The sequence below is a fragment of the Vombatus ursinus genome, unplaced genomic scaffold, assembly GCF_900497805.2.
Source record: "Vombatus ursinus unplaced genomic scaffold, bare-nosed wombat genome assembly UNPS02014768.1, whole genome shotgun sequence".
Lineage (NCBI taxonomy): Eukaryota > Metazoa > Chordata > Mammalia > Diprotodontia > Vombatidae > Vombatus > Vombatus ursinus.
In genome coordinates, this window is record NW_020954546.1 from 13394441 (window position 1) to 13410185 (window position 15745).

Sequence of the window (15745 nt, forward strand, 5' to 3'; positions counted from 1 at the left end):
AGAGAGAGAGAGAGAGAGAGAGAGAGAGAGAGAGAGAGAGAGAGAGAAAGAGAGAGAGGAAGGTGATGGGACATCCCTGATATCATTTAGTTCCGGGGTCCTCTGAACTCTGGGGATCTTCTCAAGGCATAGGCATCTTGTTGATATGCTTCCCTTGACCTGACCCTGGTGGGGCATTCTCAGACAGAAAAACCCCATTGAGCAGAGGATGGGGTACCACTTGAGTGAGGGAAGAGCTCCCCAGTTATGCAGAAGCCTTTCACCTTGGGTTCCTAAAAAGGGGAGAAATGCTGGAAACACCTCAGGACAGGTGTCCAGCATCCTCTGTTTGAAGACTGCCTCCTTCTCCTCCTAGGGACCATGCTTAGTTGAACCCCAGCCTGGGAGGGAAGGTCCTAGAAAGTTGCAGTTGAGAGTACAGTGGACTTAGTCTGAGCAACCCCAAAGGCTTTGGCTCAGAATGGGGGGAAGCTGGGGCTGTGATCTTTCATCTCAGTTTCTGTTTGGGGCTGGTAAAGAGTTTGCTCCAAGTTTAGTGGGCATTGTCTGCATGTCTGAGCAAAGGGTCCTAGCTCTGGGTGTGTCCCCTCAGCAGGCTACAAGGCTCAGGCAGTTTGGACACCTGCAAGGGGAGTACATGTGTGTGCATGCCTGTTTGAGGCTAACAGGCAGTTCTACTAGGTGGGTGGGGTTGGGGGACCTGGACTGTAGTCCCACCCTACCATGCTACGTGACCTTAGGCAAATCCTTTCAGTTGCCTGGGTCTTGGCTTCCCCCATGAAGGTGGGAGGAGGGGCACAGATGGCAAAGTGCCCCCCAAAGGTGGGCTGGGAAGGACAGAAGCACTAAGCATCTGTGGCCACAGGGGAAGGTGTTCCTGGGCAGGCTCGTGAGCTATGTGTGGCCAAATGGATGCCACTGGGCAGATAGACTGATTTATGTGCCTCTGTCTGGGTACACACCTGGGAAGGTGTGTGTCACCAGGATGGGTTTGGGAGAGGGCTGTATGTGTGACTCAATAGATGTCACTGAGAAGTATACGTATGTGTGTGATTGTGTAGGCAGGACCAAATGTGCACCACTGGGTAGATGTGTATCAATGAGCAGTTGTGTGTATTTATGTGCGTGTGGGCATGTCTATGCTCTTGGGTAGATGTCCCTGTGTATGTGCATGTCATGTGGGCAGACATATGTGTGCACTCCCAGACAGATGTGTATCTGTGTCTGAGAAAATTCAGAAGATGAAAGGTGTCATGATCTATCATATCAGCTTGATTGGGTGTGGAGGCTTGTCTGGCAGGGGAGGGGAGGAATCATTGGCCATGATGGGCAAGGAGGGAGGGAGGGAGACATGCAGAGTATCATGATGCTCTCGCCTCAGTCCTTTGCAAGGGAGCAGAGGACACATCTGGTGTCCAGAAAGCGTGAGCTAGAAATGGCAGGAATGCCATCGGATGCCCACAGAGTGGATCTGGGGGCCAGCCCCTCAGTGGGGGGCAGAGGAGGGAACCTTCCTGTTGCTTCAGTGAGGAAAGCGCTGGAGTGGGGTGAGGGTGGGAAGGAACCAGAGATGCCAGCAGGGAGAGGAGACACCAGAATAGCCGGCCTTGAGTAGGCACACCAGACAGGGAGGAGTGGGGGACCTGAGAGATTAGGGAGGGTCCTATGGACTTAGGGATCCTGTGTGAGAAGAGACCAGCTGAACCCAGCTCCACCACATCAGCAGAGAGATAGCACGTAGGAGGCAGGGAGAGGTGCCCAGCTGGAGCCCAGACGGGTTTCAGGAAGAATAGAAAGGCTGGGCATTCCCTCGGCTCCCTGCTGGCTCCTTTTCTGGGTTTCTCTGCCTTCTGCCCCTGCCCCTGCCCCAATCACCGAGAGTGTTGGCTGTGGCTCTGGGGCACAGAAATGAAAGTCTGAGTAGAAGCAACGAGCTCGAAACAGGAGGGAGGGGGAAAGGTGGGCTGAGGTGGGCGGGGGATTTGAGAAGAGTGAGGGGGGAAGGAATGGGGTGGAGGGGGGCTAGGAGTAGCAGCTGTTTCCTGTAGATTGGAGTTGACCTGGCAGGGCTGCTAGTGCAGAAACTTCCTGGGTAGATCTGCAGTTCCACAGCTTAGTTCAGGGACTGAATGAACCCCAGGACAGAACAGCATCTCTGGCGCTCCCCCCCCCACTCCCAGCCTCCCAGCTATGAACAGATGATTCCTGGGGAGAGGGGAAAGGGACACACATTAACCTCTCTCCTCTCTCCTCTCTCCCCTCCCCTAGGTGTGGCCAGGCAACAACAAGTCCTCCTTTAGGGAGCTTGTAATGGAACAAGGGTAAATAGGTACAGGAGAGGACAGCCTCACCCTCCCTCCACAGTCCACTCTGCCCTCCTGCCAACTGGCTGCAGACCTCATGCCCTTCCTCCCCCTGCCAGGCACAGACCCTAAGGCACCAGAGGAACTTCCCTGGGCACAGGGCTTCCCAGGAACGATGTCCCGTTTGTCCTCTCCATCAGCCCATTCTGGGTCCTTCCCTAGAAGTCCTTCCCCATGTCCAACTCTGATCCCTCATGCTGCAGCTCAAGCCCACTTCTCCTGCCCTTTAGAATAACAGAGAACAGGTTGTCCTGCCCTTAGCCCACCCCTCCTATCTCTAGGATAATGAATGGGTGGTTTGGTGTTGGTGGATAGAGTCAGCAAGCCCTGATTCAAACCCTGCCTTAGACACTTACTTGCTGCATGATCCTGAACAAGTCACTTATTTCTCTCATGCCTGCTTTCTTCATCTGTAAAATGGGGACAATAGTAACACCTTCCTCAAATGTGGTTGTGAGATTTCATAGATATATATAGATAGATAGATAGATAGATAGATAGATAGATACATACACACAGACATAGACATACAGACATATTTGTATATGTATATATACACACATATACATATGCATACACACATGTGTATATATACCATAGATACATAGATAACAGTAATTATTATTTCAGACACTTCGGGACTAGTATTTGTTCTCTGCCCAAACCCCCAATTTCCTTTTCTCTGATTTATCAACACTTATTTACTGATCACTTCCTATGTGCTTAGCCCTATGCCAGGTAGTCTAGGAGACACTACACAAATGTATGAGATGTTCCTGCCCTTGGGGAGCTTCCAGTCTATAAGTAGTTGGAGAAATGAGATATATGCTCATAGAAAAAATAATACCCAGGAAGTTATTCTAGACTGCTCTGCCACAAGCATGTCATATGATCTTAGGCAGGTCATGTTCTGTCTCCAAGCCTCAGTTTCCAACTCTGTCGAATGAGAGAATCCTAGGACTAAGAGCTAGGAGAGACTTCAGAGATCGTGTCATCCGTATCTCATTTGTCAGAGAAGGAAACTGAGGCTCAGAAAAGATGAGTGACTCATCCAAGGTCACTCAGATTATTCCTTGGAAGAGTCAAGTTTCAGATGTAAGCCTCCTGACCTCAAGTCAGTGAGTGGCTTTTCCCATTTCATCAAGCAGAGTACTCCTAAATGGCCTTCCAGGTGGGGCAGCTGGGTGGTGCAGTGGGTAGAGCTCTGGTCTTGGAGTCAGGAGGACCTGAGTTCAAATCCAACCTCAAGACACTTGACACTTACTAGCTGTGTGACCCTGGGCAAGTCACTTAACCCCGATTGCCTCACCAAAAAGCAAAACAAAATAAAAAATAAATGGCCTTCCGGGCCCTTTCTAACTCTAACACTCTCTAAGTGAGCAGTGCCAGCACTGATGCCAAGTGTTGGGAAATGAGGTCAGGGAAGGGAGAGATCGGGACCAGCTGGGACATCAAGGGAACCGAGAGTAGGGTTTGAGATGGAGAGGAAGAGAAAGGATGTTCTAGGCAGGGGAAAGCTCATGAGCAAAGGTGTGGAAGTGGGAATTGTGTACTGGGGAGAGCGACATTGGATTGTTTCTCCAGAAGGAAATGTCTCTGTTTCTTTTGTCTTACTTCATGGGCATTCCTTTCCTCCAAGTCATGGCCTCCCTCTAAGCTCCTTGTCTTCTCTCTGTGGGAAGCTTCTGTGGTCTCTGTAGCCAGAAACACAAAACTGCTACCAGGACAGGAAGCTGGACAGCTGATGTGAGCGGGACTAATTGAGAATAAACATTATTATAACAACAATAACAGTGAAAACTGACATTTATAAAGTTTTGCAAGTCACTTTACCAACATCTTACCTTTTGATCCTTACTACCACCTTCGGAGGTAAGTACCATTATTATTCCCAAGCTAAAGATAAGGAAAACTGAAGGTCAGAGGTCAAGTGACTTGCCCAGAGTCACACAGCTAGTAAGTGTCTGAGGCCAGATTTGAGCCTAGTTCTCTCCTGGCTCCAAGCCTGGTCCTCTTTCAACACTTACATGCCACCTCCCCAATATGGTCATAGCAATAACATAACTTTTTATAGCTCTAAACCTATAATCCTGTGATCCCATAGTTTATGAAGTGCATTCCTTAGAACAACTCTATTAGGCAAACAGTGTAAAAATGAAGACCTCCATTTCACAGGTAAGGAAAGTGAGGCTCAGACTCTCCTCTGGTCACACAGCTATGAAGTAACTGAGTTGAACCTTGAACTCAGATCTTCTCATTCCAAATCTGGAGCTCTTTCCATCATAGCTCGCTGTGTCCTGGTAATACGGAAAGAAAAGGAATCCTGGGCGTCCCCAAAGTCTTAGACTTTTGGAACATTCTACAGAGGACTCAACCCGTTTCTGACGTCCAGAAAGGGTGGGGTGTGCCAATCCCTTGAGAAAAGTAGGCATCCGCCCTGCCTCCTCTTACACCTCCCACCCCTCTCCACCCAGAAAGAAAAACTCAGATGAAAAATGCATTTCCATCCTTTTAGGAAACAGCTGGGCTCTTGAGGAGCTGTGGGTAAGCTGTAAAATCATGGAACCGGGAGATGTTTGAAAAAGTAGAGATCCTAAGATCACCCAGTCTGACTTCTCCCAGAATCACAGAATTTAGAGTTGGTCATTAGTGCAACCTATACCCCCAAAGGAATCCTCACTGTAACATACCAGACAAGTGGTCTTCCCCGCCCATTCTCCAAGACCTCCAAAGAAGGTGAACTCACTTCCTCCCACAGCAGCCCATCCCGCTTTGGGATGGAGGGGCAGCTAGGTGGTGTAGTGGATAGAGCAACTGACCTGGAGCCAGAAAGACCTCGGTTCAGATCAGTCACTTACTAGTTGTGTGACCCTGGGCAAGTCACTTCACCCTGTTTGCCTCAGTTTCCTCATCTATTAAATGAGCTGGAGAAATGGCAAACCACTTTAGTATCTTTGTAAAAAAAAAAACCCCAAATGGGGTCACAGAAACTCAGATGTGACTGAAACAACTGTACAACAATCCTTAGGAAATTTTTCCTGGCTTTAAGCCTAAATCATCCTCTCTGTCACGTTTACTTACTCCTGGTTCTGCCCTTTGGGGCCAAGTTGACCCAATCTAATAGTTCTCCCTCAAGACAGCCTTTCAAACACTTCAAGAGAGCCCTCTCCCCCACCACACCCCCACGCCTTTTATTAAGGCTAAGCATCCCCAGTTCCTTCAACCTATCCCTCATATGAGATGGACTCAAGGCTCTTCACCATCCTGGTTGCCCTCCACTGGGAGCTCTCCAGCTGAAATGCCCTTTAACTGCAGCATCCAGAATATAAGCCAGATGGAGTCTAGTACAAAGGAACTATCACTGCTTGATTCCTGGAATCTGTGCCTCTCATCATGTGGCGCAAGATCGAATTAACTTGTCTGCGGCATCCCACTGCCAACACCGAGTGAGCTTGCAGCCTACTGAAATCCACAGATTTCTTTTCAGGCAAATCCCCAGACTGCACCAACAAAGTTGGGTTTTTTGAACCCAACTGGAAAGCTTTACATTTATCCCCATTCATTCAATTAAGAATCTCTTTTATTAAGCACCAACTTTGTGTCAAGTACTGTGCTCTGTGCTGAAAGTACAAAGATAGAAGTATGACATTCTATTGAATGTCATCTTAGTGGACTTGCCTTATACTCTAGCCCAAGGTTGGGGAACCTGCGGCCTCCAGGGCACATGTGGCCCTCTAGGTCCTCAGGTGTGGCCCTTTGAGTGAATCCAAACTGAAGGATGCACTTGAGGACTTAGAGGGCCACATGTGGCCTCAAGGCTGCAGGTTCCCCACCCCAGTTCTAGCCCATAAATATCTTCTTAAATTTGTTGTGTCTGGCAAATTTGATGAGTTGGCCATTTGTACTTTTATCTAAGACACTGATAAACAGTCCTCTGAAGACCTCTTGGCAAGTTGACAATGAACCATTAATAACTATTCAACCTGTGCTGACTCCATCAAATTATATTTATGATGATGATGGCGATAATAATAGCTAGCACTTATACAACACTTTAAGATTTGAAAGGAGCTTTACATATGTTATCTCATTTGATTCTCACAACAACCCTCGTTAGTTTTTCTTGTCATTATTCAGTCATATCTGACTCTTCATGACCCCAATTTGGGGTTTTCTTGGCAAAGGTACTGGAGTGGTTGGCCATTTCCTTCTCCGGCACATTTTACAGATGAGGAAACTAAGGCAAATAGGGTGAAGTGACTTGGCCAGGGTCACACAGCCAGTAAAATGTCCAAGGCAGGATTTGAACTCAGGTCTTCCTGACTCAAAGTCCCATTTATTGTCTAGTCTATATCTATTTTTTTCCAAGATAATGGTATGAGATACTTTATCAAACACTTTGCTAAAATCTAAGTAAAGTATTCCTCTCTCCTGGTTTATAATAATAATTTCCAAAAAAAAAATAATTAAGGTAAGTCTAGCATAACCAGCTCTTGATGGGACCATGCCAGTCCTTCATAATCACTGCTTCCTTTCCTAGATATCCATTAGCCATCTCTTTAATGTTTCATTCTGGAATTTTTCTTAGGAACTGAAGTCAAGTTCAGATGCTGTCTACTTCAAAGGTCTCTAGTGGAGTGTCCCAAGGATCTGTGCTTGGCCCTGTCCTGTTTTAGCATTTAGTCATTAATGACTTAGATAAAAGCATAGATAGTGTGCTCACCAAACTTGCTGGATGACACAAGCTGGAAGCTGGGAAGAGTCCATAATAGTCCTTTGCCCTTTTAAAAAAATCTGTACTACATTTGTCTTGCTATAGTTCAGTAGTCTCACTCCAATTTTATGTCCCTTTTCAAATGTTATGAGCTATATGCCTTACTTTACATATAGGAGAACTCCTATGGGCTCCTGAAGCCCACATAGGAGACCAATTTGTCTAAGGTCATAATTCTCAGTTCTCTTGCCACTTGTATGGCATAAATTGGATTTCTGTAAATTAAAGCTCTATATTTCCAGTTCAACAAAGATTTGTTAAGCATCCACTTAACACAGGGCAGGACACTGTGTTAAGTACTAGGGATTAAAAGACAAAAATGAAACCATCCCTGCCCTCCAGGAACTTAAATTCTATGCCATGACATTTCAGTGTATGGAATAAGGATTAGACCCTGTAACTTCAGCTAGAAGAACTAGGACTATTGGGTAGATTTATATTCAGTAGAACTTCCACAAATTCAGAGCTGTGCTGCCTTTTGAGCACAATGAGGTCTCCATCCCTGGCTGGAGGGGCATTTCAGCTGGAGGTTTTCAGCTGGTAAATCTTTCTCCCTGCTCTACTTTCCTCCCTGTCCCTGAAAAAGGAAATGATATATTCCAAAACAAAATAATAAATAACTTAGATTTTTCATGTTTTAGGATTATGTATGTTAATGCTCCTAGGCATTGGTATAGATGATTTTTAAAAAATCAGAAGGTCAGTTAGTCAATTAACTTAGTCAATCAAATTTTTAAGGACTTACTATGTTCCAGGAATGGTGCAGAGTTCTGAGGATACAAACAAAGACAAAAACAAAACATGGTCCCTGCTCTCAAGGAGCTCACATTAAAATGCAGAAGACAACATGCAAAAACATATATACAATGAAGGCAGGTTTGGAGAACTCCCTCACTAGATTTCCTGACAGGATAAAATTCAGGACTCAGTGAAATCCTCAGGGTCTCTATTCTCTTTGCCCTCAAAGCTAAGGACTATAAGAGACTTGAGGTACAGTCCAGTCCAACCCCTCACTTTACAGATGAGGAAACTGAGGCCAAGAGAAGTGACATTGTACTAGCTTTGACTAGACAGTCCAATAACAATGATAGCAGCTAACATTTATATGTCTCTTCTACTGCCTAGGCACCACATGTGCCAAGTGCTTTTACAAATATTATCTCATTCTAACCTCACAACAACTCTGAGAGGTAGGTACTATTGTTATCCCCATTTTACAGTTAAGGAAATTAAGGCAAACAGAGGCTAAGTGACTTGCCCAAGGTCACCCAGATAGTAAGTGTCTGAGACTGGATTGGAAGTCAGGTTTTGGTGACTTCAGGCCAGGCACTCTATCTACTACAACACCCAGATGAAAAATCAAAGTGTTTGCAAGATGACCAGTGAGAATCCTTCCATCTTGGTGATTCTCTAAGGCTCCAGGAGGTCCATTCCTTTTTCCTGCTGTTAGTATCAAGAATCCCTTAGGATAATGCAAATGCTCCTAGGAGGGGTTTAGATGGACTCATGCCCTCACGAACCATCACCCCAGTAGATTAGGAAAGCAGAAGAAGGCAGTGCACTGGGAGAACAGAAGAGAGAGTACTTAGTTGTGAGTGGAGAGCAGAGGCTTTCAGGAGCCTTCGGGCCAACCTTGGGGAGAAAAGAAGATGCTGAAGTGACAGTTTACTGATTACTCAAGTTTAAGGAAGGTCAGCCTTGTCATAGAATCACAGGGATCTCCCTTGGCCCAGGGAGATCCGGCATTTTTATCAATGACTTTGGATGAAGACATAAAGGGCGTTCTTGTCAACTTTGCAGGTGACAGGTAGCTGGGAGGGATAGCTAACACATTGCAAAAGAGAGCCCTTATCCAAAAACAGCTTGGTAAGCCAGAGCATAAGACTAAATTGAATACAGTAAAACTTGGGTAGAATAAATGTAAAGTCTTAGCCTTGGGATCAAAAAATCAACTTCACAATTACAAAATAGAGGTGGTATGTCTAGACAACAATAACTCTTAAACACACACACACACACACACACACACACACACCCAAACTGGGGTTTTAAGAGCATTACCAGCTAAAAAAGAACCATAAGTGTGATATGACAATAAAAAGAAGTGAACGTACCCCTAGACCACATTAAGAAATGCATAGTATCTGTCCCACTGTGCTCTTCTCTGGTCAAATAATGTCTGAAGCATTGTATTCGAGTCTGGGCAAGGAGGAAAGACATTAACGGGGCAGAAGGAGATCAGGATGGTGAGAGAACTGTAGAGCAAATTATAAGTTGAGGGAACTGAGCTAGAGAGAAGATGATTTGGCCAGAGGAGGACATGAGAACTATTTTCAAGTCTATGAAGGGCCAATCTTGTAGGAGAACTAAGAACAATGGGTAATAGTTTCAGAGAAGTAGATTTAAGTCAGATACAAAGGAAAGTGTCCTAAGTGGGAGAGCTCTCCCACGATGGAAGGGGCTGCCCACAGGAGGCAATCAGTCCCCCTCATGGAAGGTCTTCAAGCCAAGGTCAAGTGAGCTCTACTCAGGAATGCTATTGGGAAGTCTCTTATCCCTTCTAATTCTGATGTTCTTTGTTTTGAGATTAGGAGAGACCTTAGGGATTTCCTAGGAGTCCAATCCCTCATTTTATAGATGAGGAGAGTGAGGCTGAGAAAAGTCAAGTGAACTAGGTTGTATGATCTCTTCTGGCTTCCCCAAAGTTACACAGGTTGTAAGTAGATTTTAAGATTCAAAGCCAGGTCCTATGACTGTGCAAGTGACAATCCTGGACCCCTGACCCAGAACAATTACAAAATAGTTGGAGAGCCAGACTTCAGCCTCTTTTTTCTTTTAATCCCTGCCCTCACCATCAATCTCATTGGTTGTTCTCTTCCCCGGGGAAACTCTGCCAGGCATTATGGGAACCTTCTTACCTTGTACATCTACCCTGGGCCCACTTCCCACAAATGCATGGTCTCCTCTCCCTGGATTAGGCGCCCTGGGCCCATATAAACCTGCCTGCCTCCCTAGGGCCTGGGGGTTTGATCTGGAAGCTTGAGATCCCGGCAGCAGCTCTCTAAAGTAGCCAGAACGACAGAAGAAAATGGGGACATGGAGAAAGGGAAGGTGTAAATTCCTAACACGGCTGTATGAATGAGTTTATCAGACAATTTCCTCCTAGTCTAGCTAGAGCATGAAGCCAAGTTCACATATCTGAAGGGGTGTCAGTTAGAAGAGACAGCTCTGGAGGGCAGCACCAGAGGTGCGGGAGGCAGATGTTAGTTTGGTATGAACTTTCAAAGAATTACAGTTTCCCAACAAAAGAATGGGCTGCTTCGGGAGAGAGTGAGCTCCCTGTCACAGGAAGGGTTCAAGTGGAAGCTAGATGCCCGCTTGTCAGGTTCACTCTAGGAAGGATTCCTACTCGGGGAAGATGAAGGAGGTGAGGAGAAAGAGAATCTCCAAATTCCCTCCCAATTCTAAGGAAGATGAAGGAAGAGAGAGGGCATGGGCTCCTCCGACCCTGCAGCTCTCCAGTCCATGTCTGGCCACGGAGACATCAGCACCCCACTAGCTCAGACTAATTGGGGTCAAGGTCAGTTTTATTTATAGAATACTATTTTATTATTTTGAAGTACGCAGAGCGTGTCTCACACTAATTCCTAACATAGTGTTTTCAAGTACGTGCTCTGCTGGACCCATTCAACAATGAATAGATAAACTTCTTTGTAATTAACAGCAGCCTTTGGAATATAAACAATGTTTCAAATGCCTTCAAGATAGTTTAGTCTCCCAGCAGGTTAAACATTCCCCTGTAATCTCAGTTAGATCCCTGTTTGCTTAGCAGGTTTTTTTAAACCAAGGGAGGGGAAAGGGAAATGTCAGGGCCCCCCCCACCCCAACCCAGGTCTGGGTTAACAAGATGAGTTAGTTGGATCTCAGTTCTGGTCTGGCAGAAATGACTTGGTGACAGTTATTTGGTGAGGCATTTAAAGGGCCAGTCCTGCTATCTTGTCACTAGAACTTCACCCCCACACCCCTCGATTACTTCTCTTGGCTTTGGATGGATAAAGGTTCAAAGAATCCTAGATCTCTGAGAGCTGGAAGGGGCCTCAGAGACCACCTGGGCCAAATCTCTGAGGAAACTGAGACCCAGGGAGCTTGTGACTTGTCCAAAGTCACACGGGTAATGACTGTCAAAGGTGGGATTTGAACCCAGGTCCTCTGATTGCAACCATCAATCTCCCTCTCATTTGTCCCTTTGGTCTGGGCTGTCCCAAAGCATAGGAGATAAGGCTGAACTACATCCCTGATGGCAAAGAAAGTCTGATAAACAATCAGGCTGGAGGCTCAGTTCCCAAAACTAACAAAGGAGGATTGGGGATGGGGCAGGAAGGAAACTACTTACAATAGATTCTCTGTTATTTGAAGCCACTTTTTAAAGGACTTGGGTTCAAATCCCGACCTTTGCCTGTGCAACTTTGGACAAATCCCTTCTACTCTTTGAGCCTCGGTTTCCTGCTCTATTAAATAAGGGTGGTAGTTTCCAAGGTCCCTTCAGATCTAGCTCTACGATTCCGTGGTCCTTGCTAGCTCCCCTCTCCCAGCCACCTTAAAACGGAATGTGCTCAGGAAATAGTAATTAAGTTAAATATTAGCCTGACTGTCCCAGCCCCACCCTCACCCTCAGAAAAACAAACCATTGCATTCCAAAAAACTTTTAGATAATCCAGGGTTTTGGATTATCTGTGATGCCACCATCTTTGGTCAGCAAAGCTACATTTGCCTTCTACCATTTCCATGAGCTCTGCCTCAGACCTCTTTCTTCAATGGAAATTTACCAGAGTTTAGCCCAGCCATATCCGAGCCAGGAGATGGTCGCCTTCTTTATACACCCATTCATCAGAGCAGGTCTCCTCAAGATCTCTCCTTGGCAGAGTATCCTACCACAGCTTTGTCAGCTGAGCCTACAATAATCAGATGGCCTTTCTTAGCAGAAGCCTAGAATTCAAGCTCTGATAAGTCCTATCTCCCTTTCCTGAATGTGCCTTAGCATTCAAGAGCCCAGAACTGGACATCAGGGGGCCTGAGTCCTGGGCCAGGCTCTGCCATTGACTTGCTGTGTGGAATGTCCCTCCCTGGACCTTAGTTTCCATCTCTGTAAAATGAGGGAATTGGACTGGATGTTCCCTAAGAACCCTTCCAGCCCTAAATCTAAGATCTCATGACCTCTCTGAGTCTGTTTTCTCTGTTCATTATTAACTGGATTTAGTGGTTTGGTTATCTCTGTTTTGATCACCATGGCAACAGCACTGGCTAGATGCTGTGGACCAGGGCTAGCTCCAGGAAGAGAGCTGGAAACAGGACCTCTTTCTCCTCATTGACTTTGGCCCTCAGGTTCATAGGATCACAGAGTTAAAGCTGGATGGGGCTTTAGAGATCAATTAGGCCAGAGATTCTTAGCCTGGACAAGTTTCAAAAGCTCGGGGGGGGGGGGGGGGGGGGGGAATACATCTTAATCTCTAACTGAAATTTAGCATTTCCTTCAATTATGCAGTTTAAAAAAAGCCATTGTTCTTTGAAAACACCAAAGACTTCACCAAACTACCAAAGGGTTTATGACACACAGAAAAAAAGATTAAGATTCCCTGGTCTAGTTTAACTTCCTCATTTTACAAATGAAGAAAATGAGGACCAGAGGGTACAGCCACTCTCCCTGGGTCACACAGCAAGTCTCAAACCCAGGTTCAGGTGCTGGGATTCCACACCCAGGGCTCATTCCACTATATCACGCTGTCCCTGGGGGTATAGGTGGGGAGTCTGTTTCTCCACCCAAAGCCAAGAGGAAGAAAGATGGGCAAAGTTAGAGCCGAAGCATTGGGGGAATCATTGGCTGGTGTCTCTAGGACTGGAATGGGAGAGCTGCTCATAGCAAAGGACAGAAACCATTCATTGATTCACTTACCTCATCCAAGGCACGGTGCCAGGCCCTGGGGGTCCCTGCCCCCTAAGGTTCCCAGTCTAAACAGGGGAGACAAGTTAGGAACACAAGGGCTCACAGAGCTACGTAATTGAGATTATGGGTGGGGAGGAATTGCTGCTGGAGTTCGGAGGAGGGAGAGATTGCCACAGGCCAGAGCAATCAGGAAAGGCTTCCTTGAAGAGGTGTGGGAAGAGTGGACAAAAGCTCCCGGGTAAGAATGCGTCCAGCTGGTTGCATGAGGGTCATTGAAGGCTTTACCTGGTGGAGCCCTGGCTTCTGGTCTTTTCATTCTCTCAGGTCAGAGCCTCAGTCTATCAACCTCCCTGATAAAAGGGGGCACCCTACTACAGTGGAAAGAGGACTGGCTTGGAGTCAGAGGACACAGGCTGGAATCCTCCTGCATGTCCTATCATCAGCCTGGGCCTCGATTTTCTCCTTTGTAAAATGCGAAGGGTGGGTTGGATAACCTCTGAGATTTCTTCCAGCCCTAGAGCTCTGATCCTAGAATTAACCTTCCCTGACTCCCAAAGAAACAATAATAAGCTGAGCTTATAGGGTCACGAGTCAGTTTTCCAAGTTCATCGCACAATCCCTTAGAGGGCACATGAGGCAGAGTACACGGAGTGCTGGGTTACAAAGGCCCGTCAGCTGTCATTGTGTTCATTGGTGTTATTGTTGGCAGCGGCAGGGGTCACCAACCTGAACTCCGAGTCAGGGGTGGTGAACCTGCGGCTTCCAGGCCACGTGTGGCCCTCTGGGGTCTTTTGACGGAGTTCAAGTTTTACAGAACAAATCCTTTTTTTAAGGGGATTCGTTCTGTGAAGTTTGGATTCAGTCAAAGGGCCGCCCTTGAGGACCTAGAGGGCCACATGTGGCCTCGAGTCCGAAGGTTCCCCCACTCCTGCTAGACCCTTACTAATGGTGTGACCCTGGCTAAAGTACTCTGAGCCTCAGTTCCCTCCTCTGTAAAATGGGGATAATATTAGCACTTATCTCAGGGTTGCTGTAAAGATAAAATGCATGAAGTGCTTTTTAAGCCTTAAAGTACTTTATTAAATGATAGTTACTATTATTAGCTACTGGGAGGAGGGATACAGAGAGGAGAGGCCTCATCGTTTTATTGGTGGAGGGAACTTCTAGTCAGAAAATTTCCTCAAACAACGTGGCTCTGCAACTTCTGGAATTAAGGAATTACCCAGGGAAGAGAGAGTTTCAGGGACTTGCCCAGGGTCCCACAGCCTGTATGTGTCAGAAGCGGGTTTTGAACCCAGATCTTCCGGCCTCCCTGCAGGCTTCCTTCTCCTGTTTATTATTAGTGTTGAGAGACAGCGTGGCCCCAGTGGAAGGAAGACCGGTCCTGGAGTCAGGAGTCAGCTGGGTCCGGCTCCTGGCTCTGCTTTAGCAGCAGGGACCCAAGGCCAGTCACTTTGGCCCTTGTCAACCTCAGTTTCCTCATCTTTAAACTAAGAATGGTGCTGGCCCTATCTGTCTGACTGACCCAAGACAGAGGGTCTCAGGATTACAGAGGGAGGTCTGAAAGAGGCAGTAGGGTCTGCTCCCTGCTTGACCGACTCCTTAGGCCTCTCCTGTAACATGAGAGGGCTGGACAAGTTGACCTCTCAGGTCCTTCTAATTCCACATCTATAATCTGGTCCACACCCGTGATTTCACAGTTGAGGAAACAGAAATCAAATGAGTAACGACCAAGGTCATAAGATTAGAAGGTGTCCAAGGCAGGACCCGAATCCAGAAGCGTCCAAATCTTCTTCCTAGGACCAGCGGTGGGGCAGGATGGTGCTTAATAGAAATAGGTAACTGTTGGGAAGGTGCAGCAAATATTATTATTACTGTTATTATTCATGTTAGATTGAAGAAGTGACATACCTAAGGTCACGCAGTAAGCACATCAGGGATGGAGCTGGGGCTAAAAAGCTCCTGATTCCTGGTCCAGCATTTCTTCCAAAAGATCATGCTGCTAATGAAAAGAAATGAATGGGGGCAGCTAGGTGGTGAACTGGATAGAGCACCAGCCCTGGAAGTAGGAGGATCTGAGTTCAAATCCAACCTCAGGCACTTACTAGCCTTGTGACCCTGGACAAGTCACTTAATGAAAGAAAAAAAGGAAGGACACAAGTTCCTTCCCTTAGGACAGCCCTATGATGGAAAGAGTGCAAATAGTTTTAACTCCATTTTAGAGATGAGGGAACTGAGGCTCAGAGAGGTGACATGACTTGTCCAGGGTCACACATCCAAAAGGTGTCAGAAGCAAATCTAAAGGCTGGAGCGCTACCCATTATGCAATATGGCTCCTGGGGATGGCAAAATGCAAGTCTAAGAAAAGGTGAAATTAGAACTAGGCCTTGAAGATGAGTAGGATGGAGAGGCAGAGGGAAGAGGAAAGGATACTCCAAGTGAGGGAATTACATGAATAAAAGTTTGGAGGCAGGAAAACTCAAGGAGTGTGTGTGTGTGTGTGTGTGTGTGTGTGTGTGTGTGTGTGTGTGTGTGTGTGTTCTGGAGAAGAAGGGGAAGGGACATGGAGGAGAGGAGCAGTGGAGGAAGTAAATCAGTGCCAAGTCAGAGAGGGCCTTGAATGCCAGGTGAAAGCTTTGTTCTTCAGCTAACAACAGTGCTTTCATC

At 46.6% G+C, this 15745-nt stretch overlaps 1 protein-coding gene across 5 annotated transcripts in view; it reads left to right on the plus strand.

Moving 5' to 3' along the window:
- Positions 1 to 15745, plus strand: part of ELN (elastin) — a 69548-nt gene that overhangs the window by 495 nt on the left and 53308 nt on the right. The gene's annotated exons all lie outside the window — the stretch shown is intronic.